Genomic DNA, 21,251 nt, shown 5'->3' with positions numbered 1-21,251 from the left:
TGGAGTTTGTAATTACACTGAAGTTCAGAGAACCACTTGACACTGTTAGTCGTTAATGGTGTACATCTACTGATTTACCTGATAATCTGGACTTGATAACATTCCCTTTAAAAGCAGGAGACTATCTGATTGTTAACTTAACAGAGACGGAATAAATTAAAACACAATGAGATTCAAAACACAAATATGCAGTATCCAAAAATGAATATAAATCACCTCAAATATACTAATAATAGGTAGATCAAATCTTTTTTAGTAAATTTATGTTTTTCATCATCATAAAGCCAAAAACAAACAGAAAGTTGTAACTGGTGTGTTTGTGTGTGATTTACCCCCATAAATCGGTATGAAGAGGAGGATGATGGGGAAGGTGAGAGTGTGACTGGACATTGACCCACTGAGGCCAGTGAGCACAGTGTTAGGTGCTAATCCATCCTTCAGGCAAAACATTGCAGAGTTCTGAAAAATAAAACCAATTGTCAGGCCCATCCCAAAAAGCAAACCAACAACAAATACAGCTAACAGCTCAAACTCTTTATTCAACTGCCGGACCAATCCTAAAAAATATATAACATAGTATATAACATAAGTGTTTCTCAAATATCCTGATAACTTTATATCCACATACAGCATTTTATGAAAAAATATTATTTTGGAAATATTATTTAAGAAAATGTTGTAGTGTTCTATTTGCTAACCTTCTCCATTTGCAGTTCAAGTTGATTGTCCTCTTTCCTCAGCCTTTTCATTTGAAGCTGCCTCGTTTTGTCGTTCACGTCGACACCGACTTCTTCTTTTGAAAAACAAACAAAACAAAAAACACAGAAGCGTAACATTATTTTGGTAAAAACTATAACAGAATGTTATTGCAGTTACAGTAATAAGACACTTGAGTCATAGTTAAACTATGGCAATGAATTAAACGTTTCAACAAAAAAACACAATTTTTTTATGAAAAAAAAAGTTACAGTAAACATTATGTATTCCTTTTTTAATACAAGCATATTTTAAATATATAATCTGAAGTATTTCGAATGTATAAATAACCATAATCACAATACTGTAACTTACCTTTCCATAGTAATTTAGACATAATTAATGTCACTGTTGTCACTGTTGCACCAAAAATGCGTAAATCCATGATTCAGTAAGCAGGAGTGTGTGAGTCCAAACCTGAAGAGAAAAACGTAGAATTTACTGGAAACAGCACATTACCAAAGTAAAAGTATTATTTAATACATTTTAATTTTGAAGCACAAAAGATTGATAATCCAGTCAAATAATCTCATATTTAGTAATTAGCAGGGATTTTCACCTGTTAAACTCATTTACAACAACTCCTGCATCATACAAAAATATCACTAAAAGAAATAATCTCAAGAAAAATACCAACATTAGTTGTTTACTATGACTAGTGCAACGCCCGTGCAAAATGTGTTTTTGTATGTTTTTACTACAAAGTAGCGTGGGCTATTCGAAGTGTTTTCAGTTTCATCCATTTTTTGAGGGTCTGAAGTGCATTTCACATTACCTGCCAAAGCTCCGCTGCCTTATAGCCTCTCTAACTCTGGTGCTGCGCTGTGCTCAGTGTGTGAGAGGGGGAGTGGCCAGCAGCTAGAGCGGCAACAGCAAATGTGTGCTTCTTTTACCGATATATTTATCTATATCTTTTACATTTCTTATCCAAACAACGTCAAACTTGGCACAAAAAACGAAAACAAATCAAATGGCTGCCATTCCTGTATTCTCAGGGTAAAATTCATTATTTAAAGATAATTTCTGCATTGAAATACATTTCTCACTAGAAATGTATTTTTTACTGTATTTTTCAAGTGTCGCCACAAAACTGAATACAATGTTTTGTGTCCTTTCAACATAATTTTGCTTTCCTACACTAAGCTCGCCATGTGCAAAGTTCATGCAAATGCAACGTAACAGTCATATACTTCTATTACACATCACACAAAGTGAAATAACCAAAAAAATACTCAAGCCAAAAATCAGTTGAGAACGAAGTAAAATCACTAACAGATAATCAAATAAATCAATACATTTTGGCATTCTAGTTCAAATTAATTGTGTAATTAACCACTATCCTTACATTTCTTGTCTTTACTTTCCACAAAGAAAGCCCACATACCTGTTATGTGCTCCAAAGCTTTATCTCATAATGATAAATCTGTGGTTACAGCCCTTGTACTTTAACCCTTGTCGGTAGAGACTTGACATGATTTCTTTCACTCTCTATTGTAGCCTCAGTTCAGGCTACATTGTGTTTTTGTTTATTCATTATTTTTAGCCTAGAACCACATGGAAGGTCTTTATATTGTCCATAATTATCACAATCAATAACCTGCAGTTAGAAAAGTTATGATAATTAAGAAATATGTTTACAAGTAACACAATTTAACAAGTGGAATGATGCTCAATATGTTGTGGACTGGGGTTTGGGGTGGTGTTATGGTGTTCCTTTTTCTGTCTCTCCTGCAGGGCTGGCGGTGGTTTGGGGGCGGGGTTGACCTACTTGTCACAGGAGCAGGGAACAGAGCAGAGCACACCTGGTTTCAATCTACAATCACCACCACTCCAGAAAAAGCCTGGTTCACCTCCACGCCCCTGCCAGATGATTCAGTTACCAAGCCACGGTAGAGCTATCAACAGCAGCAGTGATCTCTTTGTGTCTGACCTGATATTCACCTGCTTCTCTCTGTTTCCCCCCAGCCTGTGTCCTTGCTACCAGCCTCCAGCCTGCAGCCTCCAGTCTCCAGTCCCCAGCCACCGCTGCCCGCTACGCCACCTGGAGTGGTCCGTTTTTTGTTCCCTTTTGCCCCAGGAGGGAGTCCAGTCCGATTCCCCTCTTCCAACTACTGCTATTGTCCAGCAGCACCCTCCGTTTGCAATAAACCTGTGTTTTGAACAGTTCCCCTGCCTCTCCTGCCTCTTGGGTCCACCTTGCTTAATCCCCAACAGAATCATCTGGCCATCATGGACCCGGCGGAGACAGACAACATCAAGCGAGCCCTCGCCAACCAGGGCGCTCTGGTGACCAAACATGAAACCACTCTTCGGCAGGTTGTAAACAACTTGCAGCAATTAGCCACAGGCATCACAGACCTTGGAGGGAGGATGGACGCCATCACAGGTCAACTCACCGCTCTCGCCCATGCTCCCCCTCCTCCACCTGCACCAGTCCCACCACCTGCCGTGGCTCCGATGGTCGCACCCCGAGAACCCTTCATCCCCACACCTGCCAGGTATTCCGGTCACTTAGGGACTTGTTCTCAGTTTCTGCACCAGTGTTCACTAGTATTCCACCAACAGCCGGGCACATACGTCACAGATCAGGCAAAGATAGCCTTTATCATGAGCCTCCTGTTTGACCAAGCCTCAGCTTGGGCGCTTGCCACCTCCACTCATTCCCCAGAACTCACCACAGATTATGATGAATTCACGCAGGAGATGAGAAAGGTTTTTGACCATCCTGTTAAAGGGAAGGAGGCAGTTGGTCGAATGCTGAGGTTGAGACAGGGCACCCAATCAGCTTCACAGTATGCACTTGAGTTTCGCATTCTGGCCGCCGAGAGCGGCTGGAATGACACCGCCCTGCAGGCGATTTTCCTTAAGGGGATATCAGAGGAGTTAAAAGATGAGTTGGCTCCCAGAGATGACCCTGATAGCTTAGAGGCCTTGATTGACTTAACCATCAGGTTGGACAACAGGATGCGAGAGCGACGCAGGGAAAGATCCCAGGGACAAAGGCCTCGTTCCCTCTATTCTGCCCCAGCCACCCCAGTGGCATTCGCCCCTTCCACCATTACCTCATCATCTAGCAGCCCCACAGCAGACATGGGCCCTCCTGCCCCCACAGCGGGGGAGCCCATGCAGTTGGGGCAAGCCAGGCTGTCTCCTGAAGAGAGGCAGCGTCGTTTCGTCAACCGGCTCTGCATTTACTGTGGCCAGAAGGGACATTATCGGCCACAGTGTCCAGAGGCGCCAAAAGGACAGGCTCGTCAGCAAGAAGGAGGACGCTGGTGAGCCGGACATCCATGACTTCCTCCTCAAACCGTGTCCAACTGTCAGGTATGATACACCAGACACAACGCACGCTCCCTGTTGTGGTTTTGATTGACTCTGGGGCTGACGATAATTTCATAGACATTAACTTTGTACGGGAACATAATCTCTCGGTTTGTCAGCTAGATCAACCCAAAAGAGTTGTGGCAATAAACGGACACCCCATTGACAGCGTCACACACAAGACCCAGCCAATTAAACTTCACCCATGTGCTTTCTTCTCCAGACGCCTGTCTCCAGCAGAGAGAAACTATGACGTGGGGAACCGAGAGTTGCTTGCAGTGGTCTTGGCTCTCCAAGAGTGGCGGCACTGGTTGGAGGGGGCAGCCCAGCCATTCATTGTCTGGACGGATCATAAGAACCTGGCCTATCTCCGTTCTGCTCGCCGACTGAACTCACGCCAGGCCAGGTGGGCCCTCTTCTTAGGAAGGTTTGATTTCACTCTCTCCTATCGCCCAGGCTCGAGAAACACGAAGCCTGACGCCCTCTCCAGGCAGTTCACACCAGAGGAGGAGGGGACTTTGGAGGAAACGATTCTACCACCATCCTGTGTCATCGGCGCGGCCAGATGGGAAATTGAGCAAAGTGTCCAAGAGGCTCAGCAGGAGGAAATGGTGCCAGAGGGGTGTCCACCTGGACGGCTTTATGTTCCCCGGTCGATGAGAAGCCCGGTGCTCCAATGGGGGCATGCATCCAAAGTAGCCTGTCACCCTGGAATTCACCGCACCCTCTTCCTACTACGACAGCGTTTCTGGTGGCCGACCATGACTGCAGACACAAGGGAGTTTGTCACCGCCTGTTCCGTTTGTGCTAGAAATAAGTCCTCCCACCGTGCACCAGCAGGCCTCCTCCAACCCTTGCCCATTCCCCATCGCCCCTGGTCACACATTGCAGTGGATTTTGTCACCGGCCTCCCCCCCTCAGAAGGTAATACCACCATCCTAACAATTGTTGACCGTTTCTCCAAATCTGTTCACTTTGTTCCACTTCCCAAGCTCCCTTCAGCGTTGGAGACTTCTGACCTCCTGGTCCAGCATGTTTTTCGATTGCACGGTATTCCCCAGGATATCGTCTCGGACAGGGGCCCGCAATTCACATCTCAGGTTTGGAGGGGGTTCTGCCAAGCTCTGGGGGTGAGAACCAGCTTAACATCCGGCTATCATCCCCAATCCAACGGTCAGACGGAGCGGGCAAATCAGAGCTTGGAATCATCATTGCGGTGTGTAGCGGCACGTCTCCCAGCCTCCTGGTCCACATACTTGCCATGGGTGGAATACTCTCACAACTCCCTGGTCAGCTCAGCTACGGGTATGTCCCCCTTCATGGTCACTAACGGTTTTCAACCCCCCCTGTTCCCCAGTCAGGAGACAGAGGTCGCGGTCCCTTCTGTCCAGGCCCACTACGGCCGTGCTCGTCGTGTTTGGAGGGAGGCCCGGGCCGCTCTAGTCCGGACGACGGCCCGGAACCAGCGAATTGCTGATAGGCATCGTACCCCTGCCCCGGAGTACAAGGTGGGACAGCAGGTCTGGCTCGCCTCCAGGGACCTCCCTCTCCAGACAGAGTCTCGAAAGATGGCTCCCAGGTACATTGGCCCCTACGTCATCGAGCGCATCATTAACCCGAGCGCGGTCCGGCTGAGGCTCCCTGCGGCACTCAAGGTACATCCTGTTTTTCATGTGTCCCTGGTGAAGCCAGTGTCAGACAGTCCCCTGCATCCACCGTCTGACCCACCCCCCCCACCTCGCCTCATCGATGGCCACCCAGCGTTCACAGTTGACCACATCCGGGATGTTCGCAGGCGGGGCCGCGGCTACCAATTTTTGGTGGATTGGCAAGGGTACGGCCCTGAAGAGCGCTCTTGGGTTTCACGCTCCCTGATTCTGGATCCCAGTCTGTTGACAGACTTTTATCGTAGATACCCTGACAAGCCTGGTAGGACGCCAGGTGGCGTCCCTTAGTGGGGGGGTACTGTTGTGGACTGGGGTTTGGGGTGGTGTTATGGTGTTCCTTTTTCTGTCTCTCCTGCAGGGCTGGCGGTGGTTTGGGGGCGGGGTTGACCTACTTGTCACAGGAGCAGGGAACAGAGCAGAGCACACCTGGTTTCAATCTACAATCACCACCACTCCAGAAAAAGCCTGGTTCACCTCCACGCCCCTGCCAGATGATTCAGTTACCAAGCCACGGTAGAGCTATCAACAGCAGCAGTGATCTCTTTGTGTCTGACCTGATATTCACCTGCTTCTCTCTGTTTCCCCCCAGCCTGTGTCCTTGCTACCAGCCTCCAGCCTGCAGCCTCCAGTCTCCAGTCCCCAGCCACCGCTGCCCGCTACGCCACCTGGAGTGGTCCGTTTTTTGTTCCCTTTTGCCCCAGGAGGGAGTCCAGTCCGATTCCCCTCTTCCAACTACTGCTATTGTCCAGCAGCACCCTCCGTTTGCAATAAACCTGTGTTTTGAACAGTTCCCCTGCCTCTCCTGCCTCTTGGGTCCACCTTGCTTAATCCCCAACACAATAAGTCCAGTTTGAGCTCAATAACTCACTGTACTAAATATTTACTGCTTTCAGGTACTTAAACATGACAATGAAGTATTAATCCTTAAATGATTGATATACCAGGAGCAGATACAGGTGAGTTAACAAATGAAATTTACTGACAGTGAATATTTTGCAGAAAGGTTCAGTATCAACATTGAATTGGCAGCAGTTTTTTTTATACATTTATTACATTTTGGTCATATACAGTCTTAACATAAAATAATAAAGTCTGCATTACATTTCCTCTTCAACACATTTCCTCCTGTATAATAATTTATCTATGAAGACAGGATTGTAAAACATCTTAACATGTACTGAACACATTTAGACCATTTAAGTTACTACAACCAGCAGTCAAGAGAAAAATTAAACTGAAGCAAAATAGATTAGATAATACATTTAGTGAGTAATTTTTAAATGACTTATTTTTTATGTGCTGTAGTTTCTTGTACTTGGTCACTACTGACTAAAACATCTATTCTCTGCAGCATAGGATTCACAGGGATTGAGAAGGCTACCTGAACTCCATAGGGCCCTGACTTTTCCTGGGGGAGAACATTATTGGTATCAGTATTGCAGCCTGGACCAGGCACATATCAGTCAGACTCACAGATGATATGATTCAAAGGAGGCGGGGAAGCTCAGTGACTTTTGGATGATGGTTGTTTCCAGCATGGTGGAATGGGAGAGTCTGGACAAAGAGGGAGGTTAAGGGGAGATAATATGGGATTTGGGCGTGGTGTGAGTTGGATTCCAACATTGACAAGGTCATTCATCCTGTCGGTGAAATCCAGGTGTGGGGAGTCCAGACTGAGTGGAGAGAATGAAAGGCTGGGAGGGGTCCTGGTGAGTGAAAGTTGGGAGTCCCCTGGTTTGGCTGGGGGAGACTCCACTAGTTGGGTTGTTGGGGCTGGGGGAGACTCCTCCTGTTGGGTTGTTGGGGCTAGGGGAGACTCCTCATGTTGGATTGTTGAATACTTATTAAATAATTCCAAATTGTCTGTTCACTTCCTTTCATAGCTTTTCCCCTGGTTGCGCTGCTTCCAAACGTGTATTTTCATATAAAAGCATTTATCCAATCACATTTCAGCCAGAATTTTTTGCTAGGATCAAAGATATCTGCCTGGAGGCCTTCACAATCAGTCCTGCGGGCCCTGTAGCATAAAATAAGTGTTGATCAAACTGTTGCTTTAACCAATCAGATTTTGAGTTGACGACACCAAGGCCATCTAGCAGGCGTACGGTAACGTCAGCGTATTCATACCATTTGATTGGATAGTCAGAGAGCGTGCTAGCCAGAGCCAGAGCGACAGCTAGCAAACTGCATCTGTTGCAAGCTGCACATAGTTGTGTTGGTTTGATAGTTGTTTTGTCAACCCACAATGGCTGAAGGAAGAGAAGAAATGGATTTGGTTGCAGATTTACTGTCAAAGCCATTTTCAAGACGGATTTTTCAAGAAAAGCTGGACATTGTTAAGAAAAGTCGGGCAACTCCGAAGCTAGCAAGCCTGTCACAATCGGGAAAAGGATTTGTCCACCACTTTCAGTCCACTAACTATAAGCGGTACCCCTGGCTCACAGGCTCCGAGGAACACTGCAAATTGTATTGCTGGGAGTGCTTGTTATTTGCTACTGATCGACATGGTGTTTGGAGCCACACTGGGTTTGCAAATTTGACTTGCCTAACCAAGGCAGCAACGAGACACCAACGCACTGCCGGACACTTACAAGCAACGGTGCTTTCCAAAACTTTTGGGGAAACCAGAGTGGATCTACAGCTGAACGAGCAAGTGCGCAGGGAAACGGAACGATTTTGTGTACAAATAATCAGGATTTTTGGTATGTAAAATGCTGCTATTTTCCTAAATATTGTTGCAATTTTATGAGGATATTATTGACGGGTTTTTTTACGTGTGTATTCTGGCTACACGAGTTATCTATCTGTGATTCGGCCGTTTATAATGCATTTCTGCATAATAATATGGTTTCTATAGCCATAAAGTAGTTATTGAGAGGTGGATTCATTCAGAAGGAGCACTACTGAAGGCCTAGGTGGGAAATGCACGGCCTGCCACTGCTGTATCATTAGCTTAGTTTAGCTGAGCTCCTCAATCCCAGTCACTATAGTGCAGGCTTGTGCCGCTGATAGGCCACAGAGTTTACATAATAGTGGTAGCATTCAGATACTTTCATATAAGCTCCCAGTGATTAAGAAGTATCCAGGACCTACTTTCCATACATTTTGTGGCAAAAGGACAGGATTGCAATGCAAAAAAAGAAGTAAGAAGTAAAGCGGAGAGCAAAGAGAGAAGCGTCTGCACTCAAGCAAAGCAGGAAGATCCTACATGAAGACTGGCTGACCTTTGTGACTCTCACTCTATTCCAGACTCACACCAGTATGCGCCAGTGTCATGTGGGTAAACATCATCAACGAAGCAGTTAGATTAATTTCTTCTATACCTGGATATGAGACACTTTTCATTTATGAATGTAAATGCGTTCCTTATAACTCTCTACTGAGATGACTTTCCTGGTTCCCCACAGTGCAGAGAGAACGAATCGTACTGAAAAACTGGGATCTGTTGGGAAGGACTCTTGGGGAAGCTGCAAGAAACAGATTAATTATGGCAACTTTTTCATTGTCAACATAGTCTACACTGTGAACAGCAGAGTTCTTTGAATTCCTGGAAAGGGAACAACCAGGAAAACTTCGTTGATACTTAGATTTGTCATGTTCTGTAGAGCTTCTCAAAGCATCCCTGTTTCCTGCAGCTTTAATTTGAAAACACAACAGAAGTAAACCTCTGCGTACATTTTTGTGGTTGGTGGGAAGCTGTGAAATCACTTTATTGAATTTATTTTCTAATTATAATAACCAGTGAGTGCTCTATGCCTCTCTACATAATACTACAGACAATAGATGCAATCAAAGCTTCACATGTCACACAGTCAAAGAGAAAAAAGCAGTGTTAACACATGATAAGCAGAACTAATAATTTGAAAGTGAGTGGATGTTTTTTGTCATCTGTTGTGAGAACAATGCTGTGTGGTGTTGCATTTTACAGTTAATTCCCTTTTTATACTCTTCATGGTATTAGAACACTAATTATATGTATCTACTAGGTAGATGAAAGATTTTAACTAATCACTTATGGCAATTATTGTCCAGCTGCAGAGAAAACACTAGCTGCTGCATTTGGAAGGATTCTTGTTTTATAGTGATTGTATGTTCATTGTTTCTATAACTTGACACTAACAACAATTGGTCTCTAGGTGGCAGCATTATGTGACTAATGTTTCTTAATTTCGTCTTGCTTAACAGTTGAGGTTATGTGAATTCATTCAATTTGAAAGACTAAACAAACATCAAACATCTGTTTAAAAAATAAATAAACTGACATAGTAATTATTTATTTCCCAATGTTTGATGTATCCTTGGTGCATTAACTTAATATCAATCAATCAGTCAGTCAATCGTTATTTGTATAGCGCCAAATCACTCATCTCAAGGCACTTTACACATAGAGCAGGTCCGAACTGTATCTTGTCTGACAGCAGCTCAAGGGAGGAGGAAAGGGACAGCATAACAGAAAGTGAAGTTCAGGTGGAAACTTTTGTCAGAATTTACTTAAGTTGAGCTCATGTGCCCGAAGTGGATTTACAAATTATCTTTATATGGTGTTAAGTCTCTCCTGTGATCGGTCCCCAAAGGAAGCATTTGTAGTATGGTTTACTGTGTTGCACTATACATGTATGCACATTTAGTGCATCTGCTTCAGATCAAACCAATGTAACAGCATCATCTTGGTATTCGACCGCATGGGTGTATTTAAAACCTTCTGCATCAGTTCTTTTTTTGAAAATAGCGTCTTCAGACGTGTGAACAGACAACAAGGTAGTTAAACTGTCTCACTTCAATAAAGCGCTCACACTTAAAAATAGACACTGATCATGCGACTGAACAAAAGACCCCAGATAAACCACAACAACCTTTTAAAGATGTTAACGGAAAGTAATCTACTAGTGACTATGAATGTTATGTTACTGCAGGAATGTCCACTAATTAATGCAACAACAACATGCTAATTAAGTTGGCAGTTAAAGGCACACAATAAAAAATTGACCAGTCACAGAATTATGTATATGTATTCTTTGACATGATACATTAGGTTTTTACTTGGCTTTAAATTATCAGTCAAAATCTATAAATGTTATCATAAATGGTCCATCAGTTTTATCAACATTCGGTTGTTTGGGTTAGGGTTAGGGCTGCATGACCTCTTGTGTCGGAGAAAGTTGAATAAACTTACTGACAGGTCCTTCTGTTGTTACTGTGGTTTTCTCATATGGTTTATAACCAAGTGGATCAAAATATCACCTGGAACTATAAGTATTTCAAAAGAACGGCAGTCTTTGACCTAAAGACCATCTAAACATATTTCCAGTAATCTCTTCCCAACCACTGTTTCTAAGAGAAACTTAAAAAAAATAAAAAATAAAGATCTGCAAATTCATGGGTCAAAGTTAGGTGAATTTTAACTACATTTGGCGTGAAGTCTCCCCTGTGTCTGGGTTCAATGAGGGTAAGTGGGGACCATGTGTAGTCTGTTAGTGGAAAGTTACTGCACTATATGTGTATAAACTTAGTGTGTCTGCTTCAGCTCAAACCGACATAACAGTCTCATGTTGTTCGACCACAGCAAGTTTATTTTAAATGTGCAGCAGCAGCTCTGCTCTTGCAAACGGTGTCCTCAGACACGCAAACAGACACCAAGGTGGTTTAACAATTCACTGAACCGCACGCTTAGCACTTACAAAAATGTCTATCATTCTAACCAATCAAAGTGCTTTTAACGCTACAAGCCACATTAATGCATTCACAAACACACACACTGATGTGTTAGCAATCACGCAGGGTGCTAGCACAACCATCATGAGCGATTTCGTGTTCAGTATCTTGGCCAAGGACACTTTCGACATATGGAGCCGGGGATCGAACCACCAGTCTTTAGATTAGTGGACAACCCGCTCTACTATGGAATCAGATTTGTGTCAGAAAGATCAAGCAAACCTTTTTAAACATCAAACTTGTTATCAAAAGAAATAATCATCTGAGAGAGAATAAAAATAATCCAAGCAAAAAAAAGTCATCTCAAAAATAAAACTTATACTCTACCATAAATGCCACTTATTATTAGGATATGATTGTTTACAGACTTTCATTATGAGTATATGTAGTCCAAAATGCTCTTAAATGTACACGATCTGTGATCAGCATACTTTGTTCCCCTGTTTCTGTTTTTAAGACAACACAGTAAAAACAAGGTATTCAATCAGTGTCTAACCCTAAACAGAGTCTATACTCCATCAGCTCATCACAAAGGTGACAGAACATCAGTAGAGCTTTACATAAAACTTACTAATTGGAGTTATGATATGATACAAAGACACAGTGTTTGGTCTCTTTGCTGAACTTTTCCTAAAAGTTAAAAAAACCCACTTAAGCTCCAACATTGTCACATTCATACTTCTTCTTTTGCGTTGACTAAATCGCAGTTTTTTATATTTTCCCCAATGTAGTATCAAAAGAAGACCTTATTCTTGACTCTGAGGAAGCAATACTATACTATAGTTTTTTTTTTTCTTCTTTGTTTTTAAGAGAAATGATACTCAATCACAGTGCTGGAAATGTCATCTGTGTTTAAGAAATACCTGATCAAACACTTTATTGAACTTTATTCATTAAAAATGTAATACCAAACAGACGATCAAATTTACATTGCAGTGGATGGATTTAGGGCCAGGTGTTGACGCAAAACATTTGAATCAAAAGAATTTTTTCAACATTGTAAAAAAAAAAGGTACACTGAAAAATACAAACTTATTGAGTTACTGTAACATCACTGACTATGGCTGTATGACTCTTTCCTTCAGTCAGGTGTCTCTGCTCTCGTTGACCTGTAAACACAGAAATCACAATGAGTACAAAATCATGGAGTCTAAAAGATAATTCATTAATAATAATAATAATAATAATAATAATAATAATAATAATAATACATTTTATTTGATGGCGCCTTTCAAGTCACCCAAGGTAACCTTACAGAGAATAAAAACAACAACAAGAAATATAAAAAAATTCAAACATAAAAAAAACCAAAACATCAAACATTATTAAAACCAGACATCCACCTAAAAACAAGTGTAGTGCACAGTTTCAGAGTGAATATGCCTGTTTGAACAGTTGTGTTTTGAGTTTGGATTTGAATGTTGTGATGGAGTCTGACTGTCTTATGTGTAGGGGGGTGCCATAGTCTGGGTGCTGAGCAGCTGAAGGCTCGGGCACCCATGGTGCTGAGGCGTGATGGTTAGTAGACCAGCAGAGGTTGAGCGGAGGGGGCGGGAGGAGCTGTAGTCCTGGAGAAGGTTGCAGAGGTAAGGAGGGGCTAGGTGGTGGAGAGCTTTGTATGTGAGGAGGAGGTTTTTGCAGTGGATGCGGTATTGTTTCGAGAGCCAGTGAAGTTGTGTGAGAATAGGGGTGATGTGGTCAGACGATTTGGTGCGGGTGATGATCCGGGCGGCCGAGTTCTGAATAATTTGCAGTCTGTTAATGAGTTTGGCGGTGAGTCCGGTGAGGAGGGCATTGTAGTAGTCAAGGCGGGAAGTGACAAATGAATGAACCAGGATTTCGGTGTTGGATTGGGACAGTGATGGGCGGAGTCTGGGCGGAGTCTGGAGATGTTTCTGAGGTGGAAGAAGGCATTCTGGGTGATGTTTTGAATGTGAGGTGCAAATGAGAGGGTGCTGTCCAGAGTGACGCCAAGGCTCTTGACTTGGGGGGAAAAGGGTACAGGGAATCCGTCGATGATGATGGGTGTGGCTGGGGTGTGTTGTGATTTTGTGAGGGTGGCTTTGGAGCCGATGAGCAGGGCCTCGGTTTTATTGCCGTTGAGCTTCAGGAAGTTCCTGCTCATCCAGCTCCGGATGACTTCCAGGCAGGTGTTGAGGGATGGCAGTGGTGGGTTTGGAGGAGATGTAAACCTGAGTGTCATCGGCGTAGCAGTGAAAATGGATCCCATGATGCCTGAGGATTGTGCCCAGGGGAACGAGGTAGATGAAGAAGAGGAGTGGAACCAAGACTGACCCCTGGGGGACACCCAGTGGAACACCCGAAAACACCCAGACTTGTGGTCCCTTATTTGCAGGAATTGCATTGATCCCAATGCCAGCCAGGCGGTCCAGGAGTAGTGCGTGGGAGATGGTGTCAAATGCTGCACTGAGGTCGAGGAGGATGAGAATGGTAAGTGGTCCAGAGTCAGCTGCACAGAGGAGGTCGTTAGTGATTTTGACTAGGCCTGTTTCAGTGCTGTGTTTTGGATGGAAACTGGATTGAAAGGGTTCATGGAGGTTGTTTGTGTCAAGGTGGGACTGTAGTTGTGCGGCAACCACCCTTTCAAGTGTTTTGGAGATGAAGGGAAGGTTGGAGATGGGCCGGTAAAGGTTACGGTCTGTTGGGTCGGCACTGGGTTTTTTCAGGATGGGTGTGATAGCAGTCAGTTTGAGAGTGGGGGGTACAGTGCCAGTGGTGAGGGAGGAGTTAATTATGTTGGCAATCAATGGAGAAATGGATGGCAGACAGGCTTTGATGAGGGAGGTGGGAAGAAGATCAAGCTTACAGGTGGTGGCTTTGGCTTTGCGGATCAGTTCAGAGATGGTGTGTTCTGATGTGATCATCCAGGTTGGATCGTTGGAGGAGGTGCAGGATGAGGCCAGTTGTTGGTGAATGATGTTAATTTTAGAGTTGAAGAAGTCCAGGAAGGCACGCACTGATCGGTGGAAATGTCTGGTGGGAAGGTTCTAGGATTCTGAATTAGGTGGCTGACTGTTGAGAAGAGGACTCTGTTAAGGACGTTCTTGTAGTGATGTAGATGGTCCGAGTACATTTGGCTGTGTACAGTGAGTCCAGTCTTTTTGTTCAGTCGCTCCAGTCGGCGGCCTGTGGCTTTGAGCTGGCGTAGGTCAGGGGTAAACCAAGGAGCAGTGTTACTGAGCGGGATTTCAGGGGAGCCAGGGTCATGAAGGAAGAGGAGAGACAGTTATTGTAATGAGTCACCAAGTCAGCAGGGGAGGATGCTGGGGGAGGGCTGGGGTAGGAGCTGATCAGGGTGGAGAGATCTGTGGTGTTGATATGTTTGATGTTTCTGAAGGAGATGGTCCGTTGTACTTTGACTTTGTGTTATTGGGTGTGAAATCCATGATATCAAGGTTGGTGGGAGTGATGTCAATGCAGCAGATTAAGTCCAGTATGTGGCCTTTGTTATGGGTTGGGAGGTTGACATGTTGTGTTATACCGAGACAGTCCAGGAGTGACAAGGATGTCGTTGGCAAGGATACTGGATGGATTATCAATGTGGATGTTGAAATCGCCGAGGAGGATAACAGTGGAGGACATTGCACATACAGATGTTAGTAGTGATGAGAATTCATTGAGGAAAATTGCAGAGGGATTTGGTGGCCTGTAGATGGCAACAATGATGGTGGGTTTGGGGCCTGGTAGTTTTACAACTGAACATTAAAAAGAGGAGTGATGGGGGACAGTGACAGCAGGTACTTTGATATTATCATGGGGAAAGACGGCGAGGCCGCCCCCCCTCCCTGTAGCACGGGGTTTACTAATGAAAGAGAAACCTGGTGGAGCAGCCTCATTTAGATGGGAAAAGTCATTAGGCTATTGCCAATTGTCTCAGTGAGGCATAAAATGTCCAGCTTACGGTCAGCAATAAAGTCAGCGTTCAGCAGAGCCTTGTTACTGAGGGATCTGATTTTCATCAGACAGAGTTTCAGAGAGGTGAGTGGTGTGTATGTGGTAGCTTTGAGAAGGGACAGTACATTGTGATTTACAGGACTTACAGGATGGGCAATGCGGGGAGAGGGGCGGGGCCCAGTGGAACAGAAGGAGTGGATGTTTGTGTTGCTGTTGTGTTGACTGTACTGAAAGTTTCGTCCAGAGCCTCTGTGGATATATCTCAGGAGCCCCAGGAGCCCCAGGAGCCCCGAGCAGGTGAGCCTTGTACCGGCGAAGCTAGCCCAGAGGCTAACCAGTGGCGAGGCAGTAGCAGCAGACAGGTAGAGACTGTTTGACTGGAGTTTCAGTGTCGCAGAGTGTTAGATTGAACATGCCGAATCAGCATATGGCTTTAAAGTCCAGAGTTCATACATAAGCAAATAAGGCAAAAACAGCGAAAACAGTGGAGGAGGCGCGGCAACAGCTTGCTGAGGATCTGTCTTCTGTTAAAAACAATGATTCACTCATTCTGAGAATTGTTGTATTACTGTTAAAGCTGTGCCGAAAGTATCAAGTTTATATATGTCAATATGTCAAATGTAATTGTATATTTGCATATACTCCATTTAAATACAGTACTATTCAAACGTTTGGACACTGTTTCCCATTACCTTGTATGAGGAAGTGTGTCCACACTTTTGACTGATAGTGTATAACAAAACTTAAGTAAAATATACTTAATTTGACACAGCTGTGTGAAATCAACCCCATATTTATCAGTTCCTATAACAATACTGCACACCGTGCACATGCACAAACCCAATGTGCACTGTGGTCGAAACTCTATGAAGAACATATTAACTATAGCAGCTACACCCCTTGTTAACCCCTTGTTCCCCACATAACAAAAATGTATAATGTCACACAGTCTTTCAAAATGCCCCATACCAACATATACTGTATTGTTATCATTCAGAAATAGTATAACCCTGTTACTATTTGAACTAGCCTTGATATAAAAATAAAAAAAAATCATTGTGTGTGTATCGGACTCTATAAAATATTTTACCTGTTGTGATAAAGTTGAGATATCCTTCATCATGCAGCTTGTAAGGGGGACATGAGTGTCTTCAAATTAGTTTTAGTCTGATCTCACCTTATCATTATCTTTATGACATGTGTGTTATTTTTACCTCATTACAATAAAGTGTATCATCATCAAAAGGCTCAAATATTGTTCGACTTTAGTCAAAACAATCTTTCAATAAATATAAATCTGCTTTCATGGGATATCTCTGCCTGACCCCTGGGGCTCTCCTGGACTTCAGCTGAGACATCAGTGATTTCCTAAGTTTTACTTCTAGACCCAGAAGTAAACCAACAAATGTGTCACTGTGAGAACATTTGGAGTGATTTCCTACTCTGAGAAGCTTGATGAATGTGACCCCAGATCTCATGTCCAACTACAAATTAATCAGCTGCTTGCCTGGATATAAAAGGTGGGTAGATCATCCAGCTAAACCTGCATGTTAGATTTAAAAGTATCTCTAGTGGAATAATAACACTGAATGTTACACTTTGTTTAGACTTCCCAGCAGCTGTATGTAAGGATATTTCTTGGATATTGGTGGACACTGCTTTGAAGATATTTTCAGTCTCTTCAGTGACAGAGGTTACTTTTTGCTCGTAACATGGTCAGTGCAAGCTAGTTCTTAACTGGCATTCCTCATAAGGCAGAAATTCCATTAAATACAGTAAATATAAAAATAAAGAGTTGTTGTATCAGCTGCAGTCTTACCCAGATTTCATACCTGTTGGGTATCTGCTCCAGACACATTTGGTTCTGTTTTGGAAACAAATTAAATTATCAGTTATTACCGGACTGATTACAGGAGTTATTACCTAGAACACAACATTTCAACTGAATATGAACTATCATTACTATTGCATTCGGCCTTCGCTTTAAGATAAACAGAATTAAGGGTTTTGAGGCTCATCATGTTGGAGTTTAATCAGTGTATTTCTTTGTTGTATCTTGTCGTGAAAACACTGAACACAAAGATTAAATAATACACAATACACTGCTGGGTTGAAGATTAAACAAATAGTATTGTATGATAAGGAGACAGCATACATACAAAGTGACTTCAGCTCATCTCACTGAACAAAGAACAAACCTGATTTATTATTTCTAAAGAAACAAAGAAATTATCTTTGATTGGTCAAACATGTCAACCTATATGACTACAGCCATAACCATGAAGAAATACATTTGCATATATGCATATTAATTACCCAAGTCATATCACACAAGGGTCACACATCCTCCTGGACACAAGAAAGTGGAGTCTTGAACCATAAATGATCAACTAACATTTAAACAGGTCCTACCTTTACCTCACTAACACAGGTTAAGAACCTGGTGACCACCAGACCCCTTAATGTAGTTAATGCATTCCTCAGGACATATAGACCTGCTGTGATCATATATTCAGAACTGAGAACTAGCTTCTTACTTAATTCATTCAGTGCAACTGCAAGTGTTTTATGTTAAATGTTTTTTGTCACAACCCCCTCCATCTCACAGTGACGATCAAACTGCATAACTTCTTTCATGTAGATGGCTAAATAAATCTACTGAGGGGCCCTTTCTCTTTGTCTGTGGTTTTCTCATGTGGTTTATAACTGATAGAATTACATTTTCACACGCATCTATAAATACGTGGAAGGAAATTGTCTTGCTCTGATGAGCTACTTGAAAACATTTCATTATTGTGAGCCCAGTAGTACCAGAAATGAACTAATTAAATTTTATCTTCAAATTTTTCATCTTTTGTACCTCAATTATCGCCAAAATAGAGGTATTACTCGTAATGTATTCTGCACATGTAGCATTTTTCATAATTTAAATTTCTTCAATGAATACGGTGAAGACTCGTCGGAAACCAACAAATAACACACATCACCTCTGCCACTTTTCACTTATGGCTGCATGTGTTTCAGTGCAGACAAGCTGTCGATTAGCTTCTTTGCTAGAAAACATTATGTAAAAAGAGAGAAGAAGCATTCATTCTCCAACAGTTTATGTGACTTTGTGCAAAACATCACTTTGTTTTAGTTTTTATCTGTAATCTTGGTGGAAAGTGACGTACAAAAGTGGGATCACGAAAAAAAAACCTAAAATATTGATCTTGACATTTATCCTTCCAGCCTACCTCTCTCCTTTGTTACATTTTCATACGTATCCTCTTCTGGACCAACCACACTGTCATCACCTGTGAAAACAAAAAAATGAACATTCGACTCTCATTTGCTGTCAAGGCCATATTTATGTTTCATTTCTTAGCTGTTTGTGCATGAGAAGTATTGTATATAAATCAAAACCTAATACATCAGTTATATAAAAATTAAATTAAAAAAAAGTATAATGTTATGTAACTCTCTTTTCTTTGTTTTCTGAGAACAGCATATGTTGCATGGTCTGAATTAACAGCACTTTCCTCTCCTGACAGTGAAACAAACAGTAAAATTAATAGCAGCCATTTACCTTTCTATCAGTAAAACAGTAAAACAAATTCTTATATCAGCAAGTAGCGTATATTCAGCTAAGACAAGAACAAATTGTACAATTAAAATCTATCTTTACATATTACTATAAGCCATGATATACTCCAGAAGTTTTATGTTTCCCTGCAAGAAAGTACTAGTGGAATACAATTATTTCTCTTAAAGGACTGGTCTGCCTCATTGTAGGATAGAGTGTTTAACCAGTGAAAGAGCCGAACCACAGCTAAATCAGCAGCTAAACAGGATGTATAATTATAATGTCTGACCTACACAGATGATTTAGAGCAGGGGTATTCAATTAACATTTACTGAGGTCCAATTCGTGAAAATTTCCTCAAGCTTGAAGTAGCATTCTAGTTACATTAGCATCTGTGTTGGTAGACTGTCAAATAAATACAGCAACAACACCATTTACACTTTTTACACTCAACTTGTGGGATTCAAATAAATAACAAAATAAAGAAAATAAGAAGAAAAAGAAAAAGAAAAATAAATTTTCTTTTCTTATAGTGCATTTTGATTGTGCTTCTTAAATAAAGTGCAATAAAAATAATTCCCTTTTTACCTTTGTACTTTTGTCCATTCTGGAATAAAAGCCCTATTTTCATTGTCCACTTTCCTTTTCTTTGAGCTAAATAGCTACCTCTTATCTGCCACCTCTCTGTCTCTCCTATTTTCTCCGTGTGTATTTCACTGACAGTCGAGTCTCTCCACGTGTCCAAATGCACAGATCTGATTGGCTGATTAGTGTCACGTGAGAAGATTTGCTATGAATAGTGGCCTGTGAGTTTCCAAGGGCCACTCCATTTTTTATCTTAATAGCTGGTGAAGCTGTTAAAATAGAAACACTCTGACAAAATGCATCAATCATCTGGATCTGGAATTTGTTTGGAATTGTTTCATTTCTTTCTGATATCCTGGTGTTATGAGTTGAGGCCAATGTAGCACGTTAAAAAAAAAAAAGTTAAAAAACTTCACAATGCTACATTTGTTTGACAACTATGATCGTGTTTTTTTTATAGATCAAACATAAATGATCTAATAAATAATCTGAGGTGTAGAACTCGCCCCTCATGCTTAACTCTCGGACTGGAAACCTAAAAAACCCCAAAACATGTGTGAAGTGTGTTTAGCTTCAAATACACTTACCCTTGTTTGTGCCTCGTTCTGTTGTATCTTGTGTACGTTTGTGTTCGCAGCAGTAAATTAGTCCCACCACCAACAGCAGCAGCAGAGCCATACATAAACCTCTGACAGCAGTCCAAGGCAGGTGATTAGGAGTCACTTTATGCAAAGTCTTATTATAACATTCTGAAAATATAAAGAGAGTATGTACTTTAACTTATGTTGTGTTGTGTTTTTCTAGGGGCAATATAAAACATCTAATTTCATATATTTAACCATCAGATACTGTTCAGGTCATATTTGACCCATTTTTACTTTTGAAAGCAGTAAAAACTGTCTCAACATCTTTTTTTTACCTGAAACTTTATAATTTATCATAAAGTGAGCTAGAATAGATTATAATGGAGGATTGAAAGGAACATTTAAACATTTTTGTTTATTGAGGGTGTTTTGGAAATCTTACCCTTAGACAATATTTTAAAAAACACACACACACAAACGAAATGTGCTAAACCTAAAGAAGATGTTGTTGCCGCTGTCTGACAGCTTTATTAAGTATTAATCACCCATTTATTAATGACTGATGAGGTATAATGATAAAAAACATGGTTCAGTAATTTGATATAGAGAATAATTCAAAAAGAAATATTGTGAATATGAAAACTTTAATGGACCAATATTTTCTGTGACTATTCTTACACAATGTGTAATCGATCTGAACCAGCAAACACAACTTAGTAACAATATAATTTCTCTAACAACACTTTTTTTTCAAAAACTTTTACATCTCACCTCTGACAGCTCTGATAGTCAGCCAGCTCTCTGGTGATTCTCCAGCTCCAGAGATGATGCATTTGTAAAGGCCTTCATCTGATGTGGAAACATTGTTGATGGTCAAGTTTCCTTCATAGCTAGTCCTGACGCGAAGGCCATCTTTATAGAAGTCAGCAATGTTGTCAGAGCTTTTCTCCCTTTTACAGTGCAGAGTCACATTATCTCCCTCCTTCACTGGATGAACGGGACTCTCCAAGATCACAGAACCATCTGTGTAAGAAATATGTTATGATAAAAATAAAAATGTTTATGTCGAAATAAAACAAACATTTTGGACCTGCTGAGAACCAACATTTATGTTTTTATTTCATAAGTTAAAAGCAATATGATGAT

At 41.9% G+C, this 21,251-nt stretch overlaps 1 long non-coding RNA gene across 1 annotated transcript; it reads left to right on the top strand.

Moving 5' to 3' along the window:
- The first annotated feature begins 2,501 nt into the window (after positions 1-2,501).
- LOC134006051 (uncharacterized) lies at positions 2,502-2,922 on the top strand. The gene is made up of 2 exons (XR_009927904.1): positions 2,502-2,645; positions 2,722-2,922. It is a non-coding gene; the product is annotated as an uncharacterized LOC134006051 (long non-coding RNA).
- The last annotated feature ends 18,329 nt before the right edge of the window (positions 2,923-21,251 follow it).

Source organism: Scomber scombrus, chromosome 23 (assembly GCF_963691925.1).
Source record: "Scomber scombrus chromosome 23, fScoSco1.1, whole genome shotgun sequence".
In the NCBI taxonomy this organism is placed as follows: Eukaryota; Metazoa; Chordata; class Actinopteri; order Scombriformes; family Scombridae; genus Scomber; species Scomber scombrus.
This window is presented reverse-complemented; position numbering and strand designations above follow the sequence as displayed.